Source organism: Dromaius novaehollandiae, chromosome 13, assembly GCF_036370855.1.
Source record: "Dromaius novaehollandiae isolate bDroNov1 chromosome 13, bDroNov1.hap1, whole genome shotgun sequence".
Taxonomy (NCBI): domain Eukaryota; kingdom Metazoa; phylum Chordata; class Aves; order Casuariiformes; family Dromaiidae; genus Dromaius; species Dromaius novaehollandiae.
The window spans coordinates 24,905,048-24,927,138 of NC_088110.1; the positions used below are offsets into that span (position 1 = coordinate 24,905,048).

The 22,091-nt window shown below is 53.4% G+C and overlaps 1 protein-coding gene and 1 long non-coding RNA gene across 2 annotated transcripts in view; one reads left to right on the forward strand and one right to left on the reverse strand.

Annotated features, from left to right (window-relative positions):
- ZFHX3 (zinc finger homeobox 3) overlaps positions 1 to 22,091 on the forward strand; it is a 735,572-nt gene that overhangs the window by 522,479 nt on the left and 191,002 nt on the right. The window contains exon 9 of the mRNA XM_064519879.1: positions 19,573 to 19,960. The gene's annotated coding sequence lies outside the window, so the exon portion shown is untranslated. The remainder of the gene's footprint in view (positions 1 to 19,572; positions 19,961 to 22,091) is intronic.
- LOC112985555 (uncharacterized) lies at positions 14,288 to 19,099 on the reverse strand. Its single transcript, XR_003259775.2, has 2 exons — positions 15,304 to 19,099; positions 14,288 to 14,582 (listed from the first exon to the last, which is right to left on the reverse strand). It is a non-coding gene; the product is annotated as an uncharacterized LOC112985555 (long non-coding RNA).

Below are 22,091 nucleotides of genomic sequence, written 5' to 3' on the forward strand. Positions count from 1 at the left end.
GGAGCAATCGGCCTCAAAGCCCACGTAATGTTTGGAAACTGGCATGTGTAGACCCTGTCCCTTCATACGGTTTTTGTTTGTTTCTCTGCGTGAAGTTCAGAATTTCGAGTGAACACAGAAATTAAGACCTGGATAAGAGAAGTCGGGCTGAGGCGCGAGGCAGTGGGAGGTGCTCGCAGCGGGCAGCGTACAGACCTTACGGGCGGCCTCAGGGCCGCGACCGCTGGAAGGTGACCCAAGGCCCTGCTGAAACCGAGACCTCCTGGGAGATGGCCATGCACGTGCCACAAACAAAGACTTCTGCACCTATTTTTAAAGTATCCATTATTAAACCGAGAGGACTAAAATAGTATAAACTAATTTGAAGTTTCAACTAATAATAGAAATAGACAAAACAAACTCTTGTCTACTCTTTTGCAAACTTCCTATGGTGCAGAGAGTCCGAAGTGTGCTTTGGCATGTTTTTTATCGGCGAGAGTGATCAAAGCAAGTTTTAGACAGAGTGTAGACTTAATTTTGTGGTTCGGGGGAAGACGGAGGAGGGTCGCTCCATTGCGTACGGTGAGGAGCCTTCACTTGCAGTTATCGGTCCGGTGGGAAGTCCCGGTCTGAGTATGCCGGGAGATTTCCGTAGGTACGAGTGAGACTGGAACCTACCGTGTGAATGCTACTGTCAGGTGTAATGTAGGTTGTGCCGTTCGGATTTTTTTTTTCATTTAGTAGACACCGCAAATGAGATAAATTAGATCAATTACAGCTAGAAAAAAAACCTTAAAGAGACAGAAGATTGGTGAAGCATCTCTTGGAAGAGCGTTTTTTGAAAATCAGCCCCCAGCCCAGATATTTTCAGGAATCTTTCCTTGGAGAAGCGCTAAGTACTCACTCCTCCGATTAAGGTTGGTAAGAGCGAAGGGAAGGAAGTCAGCTTTTCTGCCAATCGGGTGCTATATTTGATATCCGAAGACAGGTTCTTGCGGTTGTAAGGAGTCTTAGCTTTCGGGTGGCTGTTTTCTGCCTTTAAGGGGTAAATGATAATTTCCCAATAAAATCCACAAACTCTGTTCACACAATAAGCAGCTGGGTTCTTGTGTATCTGATCCTGCTTACTCTGTATCTGTGTGCTGTGGTGAAGTTTGCTTAATAAATCAGACTGAATTTGCTTCCACTGGGCCTGTCTAGGGACGGTGGGTGAGACAGGCTCTAAATTTGGGGATGTCTTTAGATTATATTTATTTTAAAGTGAGTTGGTTTCACTTTGCAGTCTTTTCACTTTATAGATAAATGTTTCCTGACTTGTGGTCAATCTGTACCTGAAATGCAGAGTTTAGGACTTTGTTCTCGTTTGCTTTGTCTTTTCATTTATTTTAGCTTTGTAATGTTTTCAGTCAGCTTTTGGTTAGAGCATGTGGCAGTATGCGGTAGATATACTGAGACCTGAAAGATGTCTTCTGGTCCAAAATGTTGGAACACCTTTGCTATACAGGTTGCAAATAACAAGCCTGTAATAAGTTTATCTCAGCAATTTCTGCTCATTGACCGTCTTAACAAGTGTTGGAATTTGTGGAGCTTTATGAGAGACATTTAGCACTAATGAATCAACAGACAAGCTGTGTGACACAGATATCTGGTGACCAGTTCGCTCTGATACTCTTTTCACTGAAAAATAAAAATCAATGCAGAGGTAGTTTTGGAAACCAAATATGATGTGATCAGTCAGCAGAGTCCCAAATGTCAGCGTCAGGGTCTTCTGGGTCTGTAATTTCATTCCAGTAACCCGTCGTTTGGAGATTTTGCTTTGCAGTGCTGTTGAGACCACTCTGACTTTTTACAGTCGCCTCTTTCCAATATGCCGTGTCTTTTTTCAACCAGAAACTATTCAATTTTATTTTTTAAAAGTATTTGAATCTGGGCTGTTTATATGTGAATCTTCAAAGAAACATTTGTTTCAGTGAAATACAGAAATGTAACAGTTTGGTAGTCTTGATGGGCATGTTGAATATTGTGGAATTTGCTTAAAATAAGTTTTCCTCCTTGAAATGAGATTGTATTTGTGCCTGGATCAAACAATTCTGCATCAGTCTTGAACTGTTGAAGGTGAAAATCAGAATAACCACTGTAATATTGAAATGGTAAAATGAGTACAAAATGGCATTTGGCCAATGTTTATGAATCACGGAATATGATCATGAAATCATAAAAATAACCACCAAAAGGTAAATAAATTACCCAGCCTACTACTTATTTTCATGTACAGTTTGACACAAAAGCTGAAGCCATGAATGATTTATACCTGTTTTAACAATAATACTCATTTTCCTGAGAGATGGTCAGCACTAAGGCTGCTGTGGGCACAGTGCCAGCTGTTGAAAGGTTAATGTCTCAGCAGCAATACATTAAATTATGAATTATGCCAGTCCCAAAATGGAAGGTTATTAGCTCAGTATGTTTAATTAGCCCAGCTCGAGCTCTGCCATCTCCTAGCTCTGCCCATCCCTAATGTACAGCCATGTGGGAGAGGGAGGTTGGAAGTGAGGTGCCAGAAGCAGGGACCTTCCGCTTGCACTGACCCACGTCGCCTCGGGAAGCCGCCCGGCACAGGGGTGCTCCAGCATCCGCGGCAGAGCCGCGGCTCACCCGGACGGCCGCGCTGGTGAAACCCTGCCGCGGGAGCACCAGGCTGGACCCGGGCCGGAGGGGTGGCTTGCTGCCGCGCGGATCACGTCTGGCACCGCGGTCTCCGGTTTCACTGGGCTCGCGGGCACGGGGAGACCCGGAGGAGGAACACACATCTTGTGTTCCCCTGAACCCTTGGGGCCGATGCTCCCGTCAAAACGTTGGCTTAATGTTTATAATCTTAACTAGAGTTGGGCCCTGACTACTTCTGCCCAACCGTCGTAGACTTTACCACGAGAGGAGAAGGAGGAAAGATGAGGGCCCAGCTTGTACCCGAAGCAGTGTATGTGCCCAAAAAAGATGGGCTTTCCTGGTGAGATGCCTGGAGCAGAGAGAGAGCAGCAGGGCAGGTCGGGAATAGCAGGGCAGGTCGGGAATAGCAGGGCGTCCTGGCGCTTGGCTATGCAGGAAGAAACAGGGGCGGGTTTCCTGGCACAGCTTCTCTTGCCACTAGCTGTACAAGTCTGCAGTATTTAGTTCTTCAGTAAATATTGAAATGTCCCTTCTTTGCTTACTTATTTTTTTTCAAATGAACAAAAAGTAGATTCTGTTGATTTTTTTATTTGTTAAGATTTAAAATATGAGGTGCTAGGTATTACCATAAGTAATTATTCATTATTATTCTGAGGGTGTTTTGGGGGGGTGCATTAAGGCTGAGGTCAGGAGAGTGCCTTGGAAAGGGGGATGTACAAGCACAGGGGAGATTCTGGGAGGCCAAACACAGCCTTATTTTTAATTCTTCTTTTTCTAGGTAGGATAACCTTGCCAAGGAAGAAAGGAATTTGGCCAGACTTAACATAGAGCCAGTGCAGCTTCCACTAGATGGACATTAAAGTGAAGAGAGAGTTCATTCATTCCCATCCCATCACAGTCCACCAGAATTAAAAGCTGTTTTAACTTGCAAGGGAGATTGGTCAAATGCTTACCAGTTCACCAAAAAACTTGTCTCCAGAAAGAGGCCTCTTTGAGTCCACTGGCTTTCAAGTCTCCATGTTTCTTTATGTTGTACGTGAAGAATAGAGGAAGAGTCTGAAAGAAATTAGAAGGCATCCGAGTCAGCACAGGAGACAATGTCAGGTAGAGACTCCGTTCCTTTTTCTTATTTTACTTACAGTAATTCTTTCTTCTCCTCCCCTTGGGTTTTTGCCGATACCCTCTCCTTCACATTAGTAAATCCTCTCTACTTGTATTTTTGGAGCAGGTGGCATGGTTGGAGTATTAGAGTAGTATGTATTGGCATAAAACCTGCAGGCAGAAGTAGGAGGTAAATGGACGATGAATTGTTCAGAGGAAACGCAAAGTATGGAAGGGATAAAGTGGAGAGAAGGACAGGGATGGTACCTGACCTGTGCACTGCAGCAATCTGTTGTTTTTTATATGGAGTCCAGGGTGTACAGTATCTGCTTACCGAACAAAAAGAGGAGTTCTCAGCCCCGACCAGCTAGCGTATTAATGTGTAACGTGACAGCCTGACCGAGCAAGTCGGCAGCTCGGTGCGATGAGGAATAATTAGTGCTTACGGAGCGTGAGTTACTCTGGTATCTGCACATGTGTATGCGTCAGGTGGGAGTCTCCTGTTTTTGTAATAACTTACTGTAGAAGAAAAATTTCTTTTTCAGGGAAGTTCTGAGTGAGAGAGGGAGGTTGTGGGGCGTGCGCAAGTATTTTACCTAGAGGAGCAAATAGATTACTGCTTTAATACGTTGTGATAGAAGGGATGACAGATGTAATCACAGCCGCACAGCGGAGGCAGGGGGAGGCGTCGTAAATGACCCGCTGCCTGCGGTGCGAGGAGGCTCGCGCTGGACCTAGAAGTGGCCCAGTGGAGAGAAAAGCAGAGGATTCAGGAGGAAAAAACTGGAGTGTTTGTCTTGAGCCATCTTGAGCTTGAATCTGTAATGAGCAATCCAGATGGGACAGTAAAGAGATGACCTGAAACAGCATGACTGCACAGGCGAGGGCTCGAGCGGAGAAACAACCTCGCCGTGACCACAGAATCCAGGGAGCAATAGCAGAGTTGTTTTCTAGCATGGTTATTGCAGTTTCAATTGCAGTTTTATTCCAAAAGCAAATTCCAAAGTTTTATGTCCATAAAGGTTTAGACATAAACAAGAAAGAAGTCGGGAAAGTGGTATGTACTTGTATAAACAGTTCCACTTCATAATTAATGCTGGAGATCAGGGGAGCAGGAATAGCTGTGCATGTGTGGTCATTCAGATTTACTGTTGGTCTTATTAAAACCTAGTTCTACAATAATTTTATGCCCAGGTAGGGGCAGAAAGAGAGCAGGATGCCCCCAAGCAACCCATAAATAGCATGGTGAAGACAAAGTGTTTATTACTTAGCTCCACAAAGGCTCTGTAAGTGCTCTCCCAGGGTATGTATACTTGTACCCCAGATGCCAATTCTACAAATTAGTATTATTTCTTAAAATACTATATAAACAGAAGTCATTTGAATACTTGATTTCATCAGACAGAGAGTCTCACATGGAAACGGCAATATCTTCCTTTCCCTTTTGCAGAGTGAGAAGCAGTTTTCATTGCCTGTCTTTTTATGTCCTTGCAGTATCATTACTGGTGGAAAAAAAAAAAAAAAAAAAAAGCACTTTCAGGGTCTGGAGTGTGTACAGAGCTCAGTTCTGCAGGATTTTGTCCCGTCTCATTGCCCCATGCCGTCTTTCATCCTTATGCTCCCCCTCTACTCTCCGAAAAAGCGGTTAGCCTTAGTTCTGAGGAAAGCTTTATGGAAACAAGGTGAGGTTGCAAAACACTGAGTTTGAAAGAGAAACTCTGGGGCATGAACTTTCCCATTTATCACTGAAGTGTGCTATTTTGAGTCTTCTGCTTAATGGTTTAAATGACTGTGCCATAAGTTATTTCATGGCTGAGACACATAAGGAATTGCAGGGAGATGAGATCCTGTCCAAATAGTTTTGGCATGTCCCCATTTTTTGCAAATAAAGCCACAAGTGAGTTCAACTCAAGTGTTTGCTAATGAGCACCTATTGCATCATTCTGTATCTTACAAATATAAATTGTTCAAAAAGCTCTTTTAAGAATACTTTAGAAAGTTTAACAGATTTTTTGACCCATTTTTGTATTGCATTTCACATAGAAATAGGTGCCTTAGTTAACAGAAGAGCAATAAAACAGGGTAAGAGAGACCCATAAAACAGTCTTTAAATGACAAAATAGTTTTCTTAGATAAAATATATCCGATAAGAAGGTGGATATTTCAGGGTTTTCCAGGGCTAGAAGCAAGTGTTGCATCTCGCTGGGAAGATGCATATCTCATGTTCAGTGGGATAAGGCTCTACTTTGAATCCCAAATGTTGCAGGATATTGGGCCCAGCATCATTACATTCTTGTATTAGAGCAGCTGCCGTTGACCTGGAGGCCAGTGCTGGAAGTGCTGCACATGCTGGGAGGGAGAGAGCACTGCTTCTGGTAGCTTTGTTTTGTTTTTTTAATCATAATTGTTTGGACCCGCTGATGTTTTGAATCTTTAGCGTTAATTCCACGGTAAGAGGGAAGTCGGAAGAGGGCAAGTGAGAGCGATCAGCAGTGCGCCGGGAATTGGTGTGATCTCAGGGCACCTCCCGCGGCCGTCGCGGGTGTCCGGGAGCACGTCGGGAGGATGCCCACCACCCTCGCGCCTGACGTGTGCCGCTGCCTGCAGGCAGAGCAGCGCTGTTCCCGTTTTACAGTCGGGAAAACGGGGCAGAAAGGGGAGGAGAGCGTGGGGAAGTCGGTCCTTACACGCCTTTGCCTTCGGGCGCTTTTACCCTTCCCTGCCGGCTGCTCCGGCCGGTCCTGCAGGCCGGACAGCAGGTCCGTGGCAGAGCTGGGAGCAGGAGCCGGGCCCCTCTTCCAAGGCCCGGAGCCCCAAGAGTGTTTTTAGGCACCTAATACCATTGCTTTCATCCTTCTTTTGGCCAAGGTAATTACAAACAGGGTCATGCTTCCTCCTGGACCATTTTTGAAGTCGTACTTGTGTGCTCTTGGAGAGTTTGTTTCAGGGATCTTGTGCAGTTTGGCTTGTTTTACGAAGAAGTGAGCGTCAAAATTACCTTTGGGAAGGTTCTGGGTGGGCTGCGCTTCTGCATAGCGTTCAGTTAGGACGGAGTATACGGTGACGGTGTTGCAGGGTCTGTCTTCTGCGGGGCAAACAGCGTGCGAGATGAGCTGTTGCAGAAGAAACTCGTTAGAAAACACTGCCGCTGTAGCAATAGGAAAATCCGGGTATGGCATGTAGGGTGTTACTAGACGGGTCCTTTAACAGCCATAAACTTCAGAATCCTTTAATGCCGTCTCTGGAAGGGAAAACACTGTGCTGCACCTTAAATAACTTCTGCATCTTCTTTATTTTGGTTGCAACTTCCTCCTTTCAAATACAAGATCTTTTAGATTTAAAAAGCGGAAGGACCATTGTTGTACAGCAGTTTTCTAATACCTTTGTTAATACGATGTTAACCCACACAAGTGACATCCAGAAATCCCTGCTGCGGCTGGCCTGCAGCGTGCTGGGACTTCCACAGCCACAGAGATGCGGCCCTTGCTCGAGGTTCACGGTGGCGTTTTAAAGCTGAGACAAAAGATGTGAAAAATACACAATTTTCCTACATATGATCATATTTTTATTATTCTAACAAGACAAAATCAGCTGTGTCCCTGCTCCTGCATCCTAGCTATTATTAATTAATTGATTTCATATAAGCTCGTTATTTAGATTGCTGTAGCTTGCTCCGCGTGTGCAAGGCTTTGCAGTCAGCGGGAGACAGTTGCCGTCACAAAGAGCAAACAAGCCGAAAATGCCAAGTCAGACAGAGGCAAAAAAGCAATATGAGAAGCAAACAGACGAGCGAGCCGGCCGTGACGCCCTCGTGCCGTGGCTGTCCTTTTAGCGAAGCACCCGCGCTCCCGGCGACGCTGGCCGTAGAGCATCTGCGCGCTGGTCCCCGCGGCTCGCCGGCTGCCGCGCGCCGTTCCCGCCTCTCCGGGGCTTTGGCCACATCCAGGCTTTTCCGCCGTGCGGATGGCTGCCCGCGGGGCCCGGGGGGTTGAGGAGCTGCGTTTCTTCAGCCATCCCCAATCGCCATCGTCCCACGGAGGACGCCGGGGCCGGACTGCTCCTGGGGACGATGGCCCCAGGGACAACACCGTTCCCACGGGGATGCGGTGGCCACAGGGAATGCCATTCCCATGGGGGACACTGTTCCCGCGGGGGATGTCATTCCCACAGGGGACACCGTTCCCACAGGGGACACCATTCCTGCAAGGAATGCTGTTCCCACGGGCGATGCCATTCCCACAGGGAATATCGTTCCCATGGGGGACACCATTCCTGCAAGGAATGCTGTTCCCACGGGCGATGCCATTCCCACAGGGAATATCGTTCCCACAGGGGACACCATTCCTGCAGGGAATGCTGTTCCCACGGGGGATGCCATTCCCACAGGGAATATCGTTCCCACGGGGGACACCATTCCTGCAGGGAATGCTGTTCCCACGGGGGATGCCATTCCCACAGGGAATATTGTTCCCACGGGGGACACCATTCCTGCAGGGAATGCTGTTCCCACGGGGGATGCCATTCCCACAGGGAATATCGTTCCCACGGGGGACACCATTCCTGCAGGGAATGCTGTTGCCATGGGGGACACCGTTCCCGCAGGGGATGTCATTCCCACCAGGGACACCGTTCCCGTGGGGAATGCCGTTCCCGCGGGCCGCACAGCTGCCGGGAAGTGCGGAGGTCTTTCTCTGCCCTCTCCCAGTCCAGGACTAAGTGGTAAAAGCGCTTATTAAAGCGCTAATGTCCTACGAGTAGAATCCTGCCTCCGAGTACATTAGGGTAATGAGTTCACACCTAACTAACGGGGACTTAATAGAGTCTCTAATAGGCCGCCTGCTCCCCCGGCAGTTTATGAGCCCTGGGACGGGGCTGCTGGCGAGGGAGGGCTGGCGGCCGGGCCCGGCCCGCGCGGTGCAGCCCTCGGTTCGGCGGCCTCCGGCCTCCCCGGCTCCTTCTGGCTCGCGAGGCGGTTTCCAGGGACGTCGTCTCTCCACCTTTCTGCAAGGAAAAATAAACAGTTTGAGGCTCCTGTGTCTTTATTAAACATTTCCTTTAAACTGCATACTTTGGCAGCGTGCCCGAGCGCACCAAGAAAGCGCGCACGGAGTTGCCGGAGCCCCGAGCTCTGCCGCACGCTTCCCCGGATAAATAACGCTTTGCGGAGCGGAGCACCTGCGTCGCGGCTCCTCCCCGGGCCCGGCCGGCGGGAGCGTCCCGCTGCCCGGTCCAGGCCGCCAGCGCCTGATGCGGCCCCGGGGAGGAGACGGAGGCGACGGAGGCTTTGGCCTGCGCGGAGCGGCCGCGGCCGCGTTTGCCGGGTGCCGCACGCTGACATGCAGCCGCGACGTGGCAGCGAGGTGGGTGGGGAGGCGATTTTTCTGATACAGCGACGTTTCTGTGTTGCCGCTGCTGGAGAGGCCTGAGGTGGTGGATGCAGACGGGGGTTGCAGAGTGGCTGGGGCTGCGCAGCACAAGCAGTGGCGTTTTTAAATGTCGCAGCAGCAGACGGACGCGCCGGCGTTTAAAGATGCGCCGTGCACCGCCGGGGCCGGGCTCGTCCTGGCCGTCGGCCTGGGGCCGAGGTCTGGCTCCCGCGGCCCTGCCCGGCGGCGGGGAGGGCCGGGAGCCGGCGCGGAGCCGCCGTGATGTCAGCGTTTCCGCGCGCCTCGGCCGTGCGGCGCTTGCCAGGTAAACAGTCCCGAAATAGAGGGGCGCAGGCGGCGAGGGCGCGCGGCGTGGCTGCACCCTTTCCCTGCCGCCGCCGAGCCGGGCGCAGAGCCAGCGCGGCCCTCTCCCACGCTGCCAGCTCAGCCGTGCTGCGCCCGCTTGGGAGCCGGGGCTGGCAAGGCGGGGGAGGGAGGTCTCGCTGGTTCGCAGGGCTGCGGTGACGGCAGATGCGCCTCGTCCCCCGTTGCGCGGCAGAGCCCGGGAGACCCCCGGGGACAGCGGGAGCGCGGCCGGGGGAGGCGCCGGGCTGGGGGGCTCCCGCTGTTTAGAGGCTCCCGGAGCTGGGGGAGACGCTTGTCCCGGGCTGGGAACAGGTTAAACCGAAGCTCGGCGCGGGCGGGCGGCCGGCTGGTGTCACGGGGAGCCTTCCCGGCGGCCGAGCAGCGGCAGCGCGTGCATAGAAAGTTCGGTGAAGTGCCAGGAATACGCTGCTCGGTCCGCTCTTTCCTCGTTCAGTTCCCCCCTTGCAACGTGCCTTTTCTCTGACGCTTTTCGGTGCAGCCTAGCAGTTAAGCTAGTAGCTACGGTGAGCGCGACCCGTGCTGCGGGGGTGCTGCTGGGGGCCGGGGTTTCGCGCTCCCCAGCTGCCCCAAGCGCTGGGCCACGCGTGGCCAGGGCGGCCGGGTGCGCTCCCTCTGCATCGCGCTCCCTCGGCGGAAACGCTCCCTGCGGGTTGGTGTTCGGGAGCTTTTCCAGGCGCGCGAGGGGGTTGCTCGCGTGGGCGATGCACAGCCGTCACAAATAAACCCTTCTGGCGCGGCGAGGAGGAGCTGCGGGAGCGGGGAGCGGGGGAAGCGCTGCCACAGATGCTCCTGGGACCAGGTGCCTGTTTCTCCCTGCTCAGCACTTTCTTTTAGCCCCAGAAAACAGAGCTGCCATCGCAGAAAGTGCCCATAAAATGCAAGGCATCCTGAGTGCAGAGATTAGTGGTAATTTTACAAGGACTCGAATAACGGCGGTCTGCAGGGCGCAGCACTGCCTTGAAAGGGAACAGCAGACATTTCCCCTGGAAGCCAGTTTCCTCTTCAGAGCAGTTTGCAGCTGGAGCGCAGCGTCAGGCTGTGGCGCAAATACGCTCGCGGCCTTCGGGTTGAGAGGCAGACATTTGATCCCCCCTTCTGCTGCTGCGGCGCGCTGCCCGGCCCGGGCTCGCAGCACGGTTATTTTCTGAAGCATTATGTAATTGGGTCGCCTGGTCAGCGGCGCTTCCTTAGCGAGCCTTCCGCAGGGCTCCGGGCCGCGCAGCCAATCCGGGCGCTCGCCGGGCGCCCGCTCACGCAGGCTCAGTCTGGAGTCGGCCCGCTGCTGAGCGCGGCCGGGGAAGGGAGCAGCCGGGCTGCAGGGCCGCGCCGCCCTCGCCCCGCGCGTCCCCCGGCCGAGCCCGAGGCCGCCCGGCCGCCCCGCGTCCCCTTCCCCGGCCTGCGCGGGACGGGACCCCCGCTCGCTGCGGGCGGGCCGGCACCCCGGCCCGGCCCCGGCCTCCCCCTCCTCTCGCCGGAGGACCGGGGTCCGCCATCCCGCGAGGGCCCCGCAGCCCTGGGTCCAACCGGCGGACGCCCCGCTCCCGAGGCCCGCCGTGCCGCGCCCAGGCCCAGGGCGACGCAGCCGCCGTTCTGCTGCTTCCCCTCCCCTGCCGCGTTTCGGTGCGTGTCGACGGGCCGAACGGGGAGCCGAGTCCCCAGGCAGCCGCGCGGAGCAGGCCGTGAGCTGCCGTGGCCCAAGCCCGCAGCGCGGACGCCGCGGCGGTGCCCCGTCCTCGCTCGGGGTCCTGTGGCTCTGCCGGGGCGGCCGTCCCCGCCGGCTGCGGCCTGCTGAGTCACCGCTTCCTGTTTGCGCCTGCTGACTCGTGGCAGCAGTCGCAGAGGCAATAAGAGATATTAAAAAGCGTGAGCTTCCACCGGGACCAGAAGATGCAATTAGGCCGCGCCAAGGAACACGCTGCAGCGAGCGGCGGTTTAAGGGCTGCAGAGCTCCACAAACCCTCCGCTCCCTTGCTGCAGGAAGCAGGAACATGAGCATCGCCAGCCCTTTATCATCTGCGAACCCAAATAAAATTGTGTTTGACTGCTGAAGCTCGCCCTGGCTCCTTTCCATGCTCCTCCTTCCAGTCTGGATCTTCTCTACCTGCTATTCTCAGCTGCTGATGAGGGAGAGGGATCCTTGTTCCTTGCTTTAACCCAAGATTGATTCTCCTTGGAAAGTCTCTGCGAGGCTGTGTAAAAAAGGCTGCTTTAGAAAGCACACAGACCCGTAATGTTATTTCCATTCTTTTTTTTTTTTTTAATGGGAAATATCTCTGGGGAAAAGCATGGAAGTATATGGAGAAGGTGTGCTTTGATCACTAAGATTGAAATGCAGCATCCAAACAGCATGCCTGCTTTTTCATATTTTGCTGAAATTCAGCTGGAAGTGCTGCTCCTGGGTGGGCATTTTCCTGCTTCTTTTTCGCTTGAACGTTTGGGAGCATTGCCACCAATTTCATCTTTGGCCTTGGTGATTATTGTCTCTAAAAGTTATTTCTCCGTTCTGTTGCTTCTGTGTTTGTATTGGCCTTTCAGTTTGTATTTTAAATCCGTATTAACTTTTTAGCACAGGAATTAGAGGAATTAGAAGTTCTCTGGGTTGTGTTGCACTGGAGGATAGAAAATGTACTTGGACCGGTCTTTGCTGGATTGAACCTGTAGTAGTTTTCAGCTAAAAAAAAAAACTTTTGTACCAGTATTAGACTGATTTTTTTGTTGTTATTTTTTTTAACCCTATGACAGACATAAGGCTGAGGACTGGCATAGAAAACATACATTAGGAAAAAAGCAAAAACAAAAAAAACACCAAAATAACCTCAGTTATTTGAACAAATACCAAAAGTGGATTGAGAGTGGATGAAGAGGAGGAGGAGGCTAGGGTGAGCGCACAGCGCAGTTCAGGCTGGCAAGGAGCCCTTCCTTGAAGAATGCAAGTTTAACCTTTAGCATTCAAGTGTCTGGGCTTAAGTGTCATTATGAGCAATACTTTCCTCCAGCGCAGGCCCTGCTGCCGGAGAGGGAGGGCTCTGTGCAATCCCATCCGTTTTCCCCGTTCTTCGCAAAGTATGAAAATGTGTATTTCTGTCTGCGTATGTTCAGCAAAGTGACTCTTGGTGGAAGGCCCTTACGGATAAAACCGGGCCGGCTGCCGGGCCGCAGCGAGGACGGGTTTTGCGCTGGCGGAGGTTGCGGTGCGCCGGCCTCGCGCCGGGAGCAGGTGGCGGCGGGTCCCCCCCCCCGCGGCTCTCCGCGAGCGGAGCTTCGTTGGGGCCCCGTCGGCTGAGCCTGGACCCGCCGCGCCAGGCAGCTCCCGCGCTCGTCCGGGCCGCGGGAAGGGGGACGAGGAGCGGCCGGTGGGTCGCTTTGGCACGAAGCAAGCTACAGCGAGCGGGGAGGGAGGGACAGGCCTGTTCCCCTCTTTCTCTCTAGTGCGGAACGGTTAATCTCACCTTTTGATGGCGGCAACAGAAAAAAATTAGAGAGAGAGCAGCAGACAAACCTCAGCCCTGGCTGCAAACGGACAGGCCGGCTGTGCCCCCCAAATCATCTCCAGCTGTACAACACGTCAGGGCTGATAGAAACCACGCGCAGACCCGGATCGGCAGAGCTGCATTCCAAGGAGAACGCGGCAGCGGGGCGGAGGGAGCCCGGCGCGGGGTCCCTGGTGCGACGGGGTGCCGGCGGCGGGTGTGGCGAGAGGCAGCTCCCCCGGCCCCGGCTGCACCCCGTCCACCCGCCCGCCCGTCCGTCCATCCGTCCGTCCATCCATCCCCGCTGCCAGGCCGCGGAGGGAGGAGCGGAGCCTGCGCACGTCTGGCCGCAGCTCCCTGGCGTTTGGTTCCCACATCCCGGCCCTCCGAGGGCACAAATCACGGCCGCTCGGCGGGCTGCTCGGGGAGGGCCGGGGTTAGCTGCAGGCTACGTTGCCGGCTGAAATCACACGCGGGAGCCCAAATTTAAATAAGCACGCCGTGCATCGGGGGCTCGGCTGCCAACGTCAGATGTGCTTATGTTAAATACAGGTAATGTTCTGAAGTGTACGTATGGGCGCCTGATCCTTTCAGATATCCTGGCTGATGGATTTTACGTCTTGTATTTGTGATTGTCTGTAGGAAAATATGCAGACCCCCCCTCTTGTTTCCACCTTTCGTAAATTTACAGGAATAAGAACCTATATATATATATATATAAAAAGAGGTAAAGATGAACTATTTGATTAACTGTGGCGAAGATGCAATGTCAGATCAGATTTCTCATTACTTAGGGTAGGTTTTGGGTACCTGGTCACTATACAGTAAGTGGAGCTGATGTCGGTGCTTAAGTTACTGACTAATTTGATGCAGGCTTTTCTGCAAATCTGGATCTTACTTCTAAAATAATTTGGAGGGGGAGAAGGCAGACAGAATATTTTCAAAGGTGTGGTTGGTACCTGACTTGCCTCGAAGGAGTAAGGGTTTGGCTGGTGGGACTTGCTCCCGGCCCGGGGGGCGGCTGCAGGGTGAGTGGGGACGGGCGGGGGTCCCTCCAGCGTGGGCTCAGCCTGGAGGACCCCGAGCAGCCTCCAGACAAGCAGGTTGTGTTGGTTACTGCATCGACACGCTCAGTTTGGTGGGAACTACCTGGTAAAACAGAATTTTCCTCAGTGCTGAAAACAGTTCTTTTCTTTCTAATTCTGTGGGATTTGTAATTTTATTTTGTAACTTATTTTTCTCTTTTCCTTTTAAGATGGTTCCCAAACAGTTAGTTTTATTGTGAGATTTTTCATTTAAAATAGTTTTCAAGGGAAATTACTGTGACAATGATTTAATTGTTTAATTAAAATCTGACATTGATGACAACATAAATACAATAGGCATGAGGTGATACAGGCACTAAACAAGTGCGATTGTGGAATACATCCACGGAGTACTCTGAGCACAAGCAACAGCTCACAAAGAAATGATGTTCAATATTTATCAGGTTAGCGAGTCCTAATTAAATGCCAAGACTTTTTCTTCCTTTCTTTAAAAAAGCAAAGAAACATAGTCGTATTCCAAGTGTTTGTTTCCATCAAAAACACATCTAGTCATCTTGTGTTAAGGCCTGCAAAAAAGCACATTCATATAAAAAGAAATCTGCCAGTTGACTTAAGGGGCGTTTACTGCGTCCGAACGCGGCGACCTAGGCGGAGGCTTTGCGCTGGCGAGAACAGCCCGCCGATGCCCCGTCGCTCCAAGTGGCTGTGCTAAGGCCGGGGATTGCAAAATGGATGGACAGATTTCTTTTAATAATCAAGTGAAAGACTGGCGATGCATTAAAAGCAAAGGAAGGGAACCAGCATTCCTCGGAGTATCCCCCCTGCCAAATCTCTCCCAAACCATGCGCCGTGCGTTTCTCCCAGCGCAACCCGCCCCCCCCCGCACGTCCCCGCGCCTGTCCCTGAGCAGGGACGGCCTCGGCCCCCGCCCGTAGAGCAGTACGTACACGGCTCCAGGAGCCATCTGAGGTCTGGCTGGAACCGCTCAGCAGCGCGTCGCTCCAGCCCCGTTTATGAGCCTCGCTGCCTTTCTGCGTCCCGGCAGCCAGCGTGCGGCTCTTGGAACAGCCCTTTCCAAGCCCCTTGCTAGGCGCCGTTAACGGTGTCAGGTCGCTTCTGCGCCGCCAACGGCCCTTTGCCGTCGGTCCCTTCTGATCGTCTGCGCTTTTTCCCTCCTTTTCATACCCCAACATAAACGCATCTACTCCATTTATTTCATGTCAGCCTTTCCCCCTGCTTGTATGCAACTTCATGTAAACAAACTTTCTAAATAAAAAGGTGGCTTACCTGAGCAACGCTTTGAGTACAGCAGTAAAACTGATAAAGCCAGGCTTCCCAAGTCTAGTGCAGGGATTTGATTGCAAATTTCCATTGCAAAGGAGAAGAGGGAACTGGAAATCTGACAAATGCCTTCAAATTGACCTGTGTTTTCACAATGCATGCTGTGTTTAAAATGAATGGCAGACTTTATCATTTGGAGCTACTTCAAGGACTCTGGCCTTCTGCGCTTTGTTCTAATTCTTTAGACATATTTCCAAGAAGCACAAAGCTACGTAAATGGATGATATGACAGAGATTTTCTTTTCTGAGCAGGATTTCTCTTCAGAATGATTTTTTTAAGCCTGACTTTAAAAAGATAACCTCAAACTTTTTTCTTAGTATATGCATGCCACATCCATACATTAGTCTGTAGCATCAATTTAGTGGACGGTCCAATAGACCTCTTCTACTTTAAAGGTTTTGTCCGATTCCCCCATATTCCCAAGCGGGAAGAGATAGCATGCAGCCGGTTTGACGGCAGAGAAACGTGATACGGTTGTGGCTCCCTAAAAATTCACTGTAGTCAACTGTTTTCACCGCGGCCGTATGCAAATCTGGCCCGCTCGTGCCTCGGGACGCGGCTTCCCCGTCCTGAGGAGCCAGGTCACGTTTCCGGAGCAGGGCCGTGTCCTGGCAGGGCGGCGGGGGCCTGCGGGCACCTACCCGCGCTGCCCGTCAAAGTGACAACGTCTTCTCCGGAGCTCAGTCCAAAAGTTAAACGTTTTGCAGCCAAGTTGTTCCTCGTAGTCTCTATACGTTCTAACAAATGGCAAGTCTCCTTTCAAGCACCGGTATTAGTTCCATCTGTTCAAAATAGTGCATAAATGAAACTGCATGTTTCTATGCACAAATGTATCAGCTACGCTGCAAGACAAAAAATAGGGTTAATCTAATAATTCAGCTGTCTTTAACATGTTTCCTATGGGAAAAATCTGTCTAATTTTTCCTGCAGATCTGATACTGTACTGAGAGCTTCTTTCTACTGAGCACATTAAAAGGTATTTGAACCAAAAATCCTGTCTATGTATATGTAGAGGTACATATACAGAAATAAGAGGCATCCATAGCATTACAGATCAGGTTGTTTCAAGATCGCTAATTAAAGCAAGGGTAGTCCCTTCTTGTATTTTCGCAACTCGGTTGTCCTTTTGCCCAGAACAAAGAAATCTTAATGGAACTAAATTTTCTGGACAAGAACCGTACATGTTTGAATGCTGTTCCTAACAGTTACTGTACAGATTATTCCCTAATTCCTTAGATGTACGTTGATCTTCGTGCGTGGTTTACGTGGCCAGTCCCGCGGTTGCTGCTTGTTTGTCTCCGTTTTCTCGCGCAGACCCCACCGCCTCTCTCGGCGCCCCGGTGGGAAGGGGAGCTCTTCCCCTCCTCAGCGTCCGTGGTCCGGACGAGGGGCAAACCGGCGCCGTCCCCTCGGCGCGGCCCCGTCGCTCTGCCCGGCTCCCGCCGCGGCCGTGCCCTCGCGGAAGGGGAAGGACCATGCCCTAGGACTTGACCCCGGCGCAGAGCCTCCCACCGCGGAGCGGGCTCCCCCAGCGAGCGGGGACGGGGACGGGGACGCGCCGGCTCGCCCCTCGCCCGGCCGCTTAACCCTTGGCTGCCTCGGCGAGGGGCTCCGGCCCCGCGCCGGCCGCCCTCCTCCCCGCCGGGCACGCCGGATCGCCGCCGGAGCGTGAACGGACAAGAATGCCGGCGCGGCGGGGACGGCCGCGAAGGGGAGCGCGGCAGAGCCACGGGGACAGCGGAGCCGCCGAAAAGGGGACGTTTGGTTTGTGTTAACTGCCCAGACAGATGCGCTCCGGCATGTTTGCGTTTATGGGATCCATATGTTGTCATGGGAAATTAAAGGACAGCAGCACAAAACTAGGATTCACAACGCAGGGAAAAGGAAGGCGCCTGCTCGACCCTCTGCGTTTGCGCGCGCTGCGTCCGGGGTGCCTGGTGCCGAGTGTCGGCGGTGGCGTTCGGGCTGCCTGTCACCTTCCCCACACCTTCCCCACTTCTGCACTCCACGAAACGCGTGTACGCAGGCGGCACCCGCTCCCGGACGGGTCCGCGGGACCTACCGCCCTGGTGAGAGCGTGCGCGTCCTACGAGTTACAGCGAGCGTTGAAAGGCAAAGGTGACTTTAGTCTCCTCTCCCCATCGCCATCCAGCCACGCTCGTTTCGTATTTAGTAAGAACAGTTGCAGATTACGTTCACCTTTACGGACAGCGCGAGCAGCCCGCGCGGTTCTGCCTGCCCAGGGCTGCTGGTTGTCCCTGGAAGGGCAGGTAGCGTTAGGGCTGCTCTGCCAGCAGAGCTGGGCAGATAGTTTTGTGCAGGGAACGGCAGCTTTTTAAGGGCAGTTTTTAAGGCGAGCTGCAAGCGTACCTGCGTCTCTCCCTTTAGCAGACTGTGCAAACTCATATACAGCGTGCGCGTTACAGTAGTGCACAGCAGTGCTGCGCTTAAAATACTCAGATAACTAAGGTACATATTAAACCTCGATTATTACAACCTGTGAATATCCTCCAAACGCAAGACGCTTCCAGTAACAACCGTTTCAGCGCTGCTCCCAATTCCTGGTAGCCTTTCCTCTGCTTTTATCCCCCCTCCTCAATCCCACTGAAGGGACTTGTCACAATTTTAAATGGCTTCTTCCCCCATGCTGAGAAAAATGGAAAGCTTGATACATTTCATTAAAAATATTTACTAACAAACATGCAGTTTATTACCTTGCAGTATAAAATACACCTACATTAAGGTTCTCCCAAATGGAAAAACTGACCGCAACTGCATCCGTGTTCAGTGCTACGAAACAAACCAGGAAGTTAATTATTTGGGTTAGTATTAAAAAAAAGAAGAAGAAGAAGAAAAAAAAACATTTCCAAAAGCTTCTTTAGATTTTCAAAAAGAGATGAATTAATTCAGCTGCCTTTGTGTCAATAATAAAACAGGCTCTTATAGAAAGATGAAGAAAGCGTATTCCTGAATCCCGGATAGTCTCTTTCCTGGTTCACCTCCCAAATTCCAAATCCCACATTCCCAGCGACGATCTACATTTTTCGCCAAGGCTGGATCGGGGAGGGAAAAGCGATAAGCTGCTGGAAATAAAGATTTTAAATAACAATCACAAATGGACCAGAACTGAAAGTGAAAAATGTTACCGTAACACTAGAGAAATATTTATTTAATCAAACCACAGATTCTGCAGGGACTGGAGGAATGTTGCATCCTTTCCTAAAAGGAAAAAAAAAAGAGGAAAAAAGAGGAGGGGGTGGGGGGGAGAAAAGAAAGCAAGAAAGAAAAAAGGCAGAGGCACAGCCGCCTCCTGGAGTTCCCCATTGTCCGGGGCTATAGAGAGCCCCAGAATGGCATTAAACTCACAAAAGGCATATTGTGCCGGGGACAAAAAAAGCCCCTTCTTCTACAATAACTTTTAGCTTCTTATTTTTAGAAAATGACAAAGCTGCTGCCAGCGATGGCTGGTGAGACCTGTAGCCCGGCTCGCGGCGAGCCCGGCCGCGCCGTATCGATCAGCTGTCCCGCGCCGCGCCGCACCGCACCGCACCGCACCGCACCGCGCCGGGCGGCCCGCGGGGGTGGCGGGGCCGGAGCGGGGCTGCAGCAGGGCCGGGCCGCGCCGCCTCCCGCGCGGGCGCCGCCGGGGGGCAGGAGCGGCGGCGGCGGCGCGGCACAAAGTTGCGCTCGCTCCGGCCGCAACTTTCCCGGCTCCTCCCGGGAGCGCGGCGGCGGCGGCGGCGGGGGTCGCCCCGGCCCGGCCCGGCCCGGCCCTGCGCGGGGCGGCGCGGCGCGGCCCCGCCCGGGGCGCGGGGGCAGGTGGCCCCGCGCAGCGACGCGGAGCGCAGCGCAGCGCAGCGCAGCCGCCCGCCCGCCCGGGGCCGCGGCGCCCCCTCCCCGGCGCGGCCCGGCGCGGAGCAGCGCGGCGCGGCGCAGCGCGGAGCCCCCCCGCCGCGGGCTGGGGGCCGGCCGCTCGCCCCAAGTTTCGGTGCGCCGCCGCCGCCGCCGCCGCGCTCCCCCCGCCCGCTCCTGCTCGCTCGCTCCCTCCCCCGCCGCCTGGGCTGAATCTTATTGATCCAGAAGGTGGCTAATTAGCCCTTCCCGTCGTGCCTGGGTAATGAGGCACATGCGCACTGCACTAATCAGCCATTTTTTGCAGGAAACTAATTAGCAGAATAAAGATCCAAAGAGTTTTTTTTCTTCCCAATCATCAGATCTGAGTCCGGGCGCTTCCTGCTCCGGCGACCGCCAGCCCCGCCGCCCGCTCCGCTCCGCTCCGCGCCGCGCCGCCGCTCCGCGCCGCTCCGCTCCGCCCCGACCGCCGCCGCCGCCGCTGCTGCTGCCGCCGCCCGCGGCCCCCTCTCTCCGGGGGGCTGCAAACTCCCCGACGACGATGCTGCTGCTGGGCAGCGGCGGCGGCGGCGGCGGCTCCCGCTCGGCTCCGGCTGCTGCCCCCGGCTCCCGCTGCTGCTGCCCCGGGCCCCTCCGCGGAGCGCGCCGCTCCTGCCGCCGCAGCCGCAGCCTGCATGGGCTCCGTCCCCCCCGCGCCGCCGCCGCCGCCGCCGCCCGGCTCTGAGAGCGCCGCCGCCGAGCAGCGACCGCGTAAGTGGCAACTTTTCCGCCCCGTCCCCGCGCGGCTCCTCCTGCTCGGGCGCCCGCGCTGCTTTGCATGGGGCCGGTCCGCCCCCCGGCGCGGCTCCGCGGCGAACTTCGCGCCGCGCCGGCCGCCGCGCAGGTGCCGCTGCGCGCCCGCGGAGCCCCCGCCCCGCCCGCGCCCGCGGAGCCCAGCGCAACGCAGCGCAACGCAGCGCAACGCAGCGCAGCGGCGCCGCCGGGCTTTGTGCGGGGCGGCGGGGCGCGGAGCGCGGCCGCGGGCGCGCAGGGGCGGCGGCGGCCGCGGGGCACCGACCTCCGCCATCTGCATAATCGATGGGGCGGCCCCGGCCCCGGCCCCGGCCCCGCGCAGCGCCGCGCAGCCCCGCGCCGCGGCCCCGCTGCCCCGGGCGGGCGCGCGGAAGCCGCGGAGGAAACGCGCTCCGCGCTGCCGGGTTCGAGCGGGCGGTTAAGTCGGTTGACGCTCGCGGGCCTGCGAGGGCAGCGCCGGCGCTTCCCGGCCCCTCGGCTGCTCCGGCGGGGTTAAACGTGTGTAATTCGCCCAGTTAATACGGGGAAAACAAAGGGGCGACGAACTACTTGAAATTGCCGTGGTCCGAATCCGGCGGCAGCCCTGTGCCCGGAGCCCGGGATTGCGCTGCCCGCGCACACGGCGTGGGGACGTGTTTCGAGATGGGATCGCAAAGGGGAGCGACGATTATTTTTATTTTAAGTGGAGAGGCTCAGTTTTGGAAAGAATGCGGCTAGGGGGATGGGAGAGGTGAAGGCAGCGAACGCCACTGTAGGCCAATCCCCCCTTTCTCAGTTTCAGTTTTTAATTACTTAATGCTGAATCGCACAGTGCTTATCTAAATATTTGCAAATGCTCTTTCCTATTGATTCCTCTGAATAAACTGCTCTGCCCTCCTTCAGAGGGAAGGCGATTCGCACTCTTTTGAAACTAAATCTCCAGAGAAGAGTGTGCGTTTGTGTGCGGGCACACGTACGTGTGTGTATGTGTGTGTAGCTACACGTATGTATGTGCCGCATGCACACGTTTTTAGTGTGAATTATTTATAAATTGGGTTCGGTTTTTTGAAATTCTTAAACTCCCTCCCCCCCACTTCTTTTTTTTTTTTTTTTTTTTTTTTGGACTCAGAAAGGTCTGTTTCTCTTTCAAGCTGTGCTCGAGGCTGCTCCTGGGTATGTCCTGCACTCTGTGTGCATGTGTAATACGTATCTATCTGCCTCGTCCGTCTGTCTGTCTTTCCCTTCTCCTGGCTCCTGTTTAATATGGAGCAATTTTCCGGAGGCTCGGTGACTCCCTCCTTAGGGTCACATTGAGTTCGAATCCGACTGAAGGTGCAGGAATCCTGCGACGGGGGAAATAAGAGAATAGAGAGAACGGGGTCAAGTTGGCTGCTTAGAGGCCAAAACTCCCACAGCTGCCTTAAAAAATATATATATAATATTTGGCTTTCCTCGCTGTATTACAAATTGCAGCCTCCCCTTTCAGGTATTTGCTTTAGAGCTTAAAGCTTTCTCTTCCTTTTGCCTGCCTCTCTTCCCCCCCCCCCCCTTTTAAGGGAGAAAGGGGGGGAAGAAGGGAAAATAAAAGGAAAAGAAATGGGGGGGAAGGGGAAAAAATAAAACCCATTGAGTTTAGGCAAATAAGGTTTGGTCTCCGTATCCTATTACAAAGCACTTTGAATATGCAAGACATCACACAAGACCAGTTATTCCAGTTACGACAAACTTAAAAAGAGAGAAAAGAGAGGCACCTTTAGATTGTAATTTGTTAGAGCAAGAATCGTATTTAAAACTCTTGTCTTTTAATTTTTTTTCCAGCCTTGCATTGTATCCAGCCTTTTTCTGATGTCTGTTTTTTTCTTTTATTATTATTATTATTAAAATCTTTCAGTTGAGTTTGGGAAGACTGCTGCAAGCAACACATTTTCTGTATTTTTGTTCCTGTATCTCGGAGGAGAGTTGGCAGGGATTCTGTGGTTTGCAGTTACACAATACGTTATCATGTTTTTAATCACTAAATCATTGCAGCGGTTATAGATTTACAGTCTCAGGGTATGACGGCGAGGAGCGGCGGCGGCCGCGTGCGCGCAGACCCACGCGAGCACGCCGC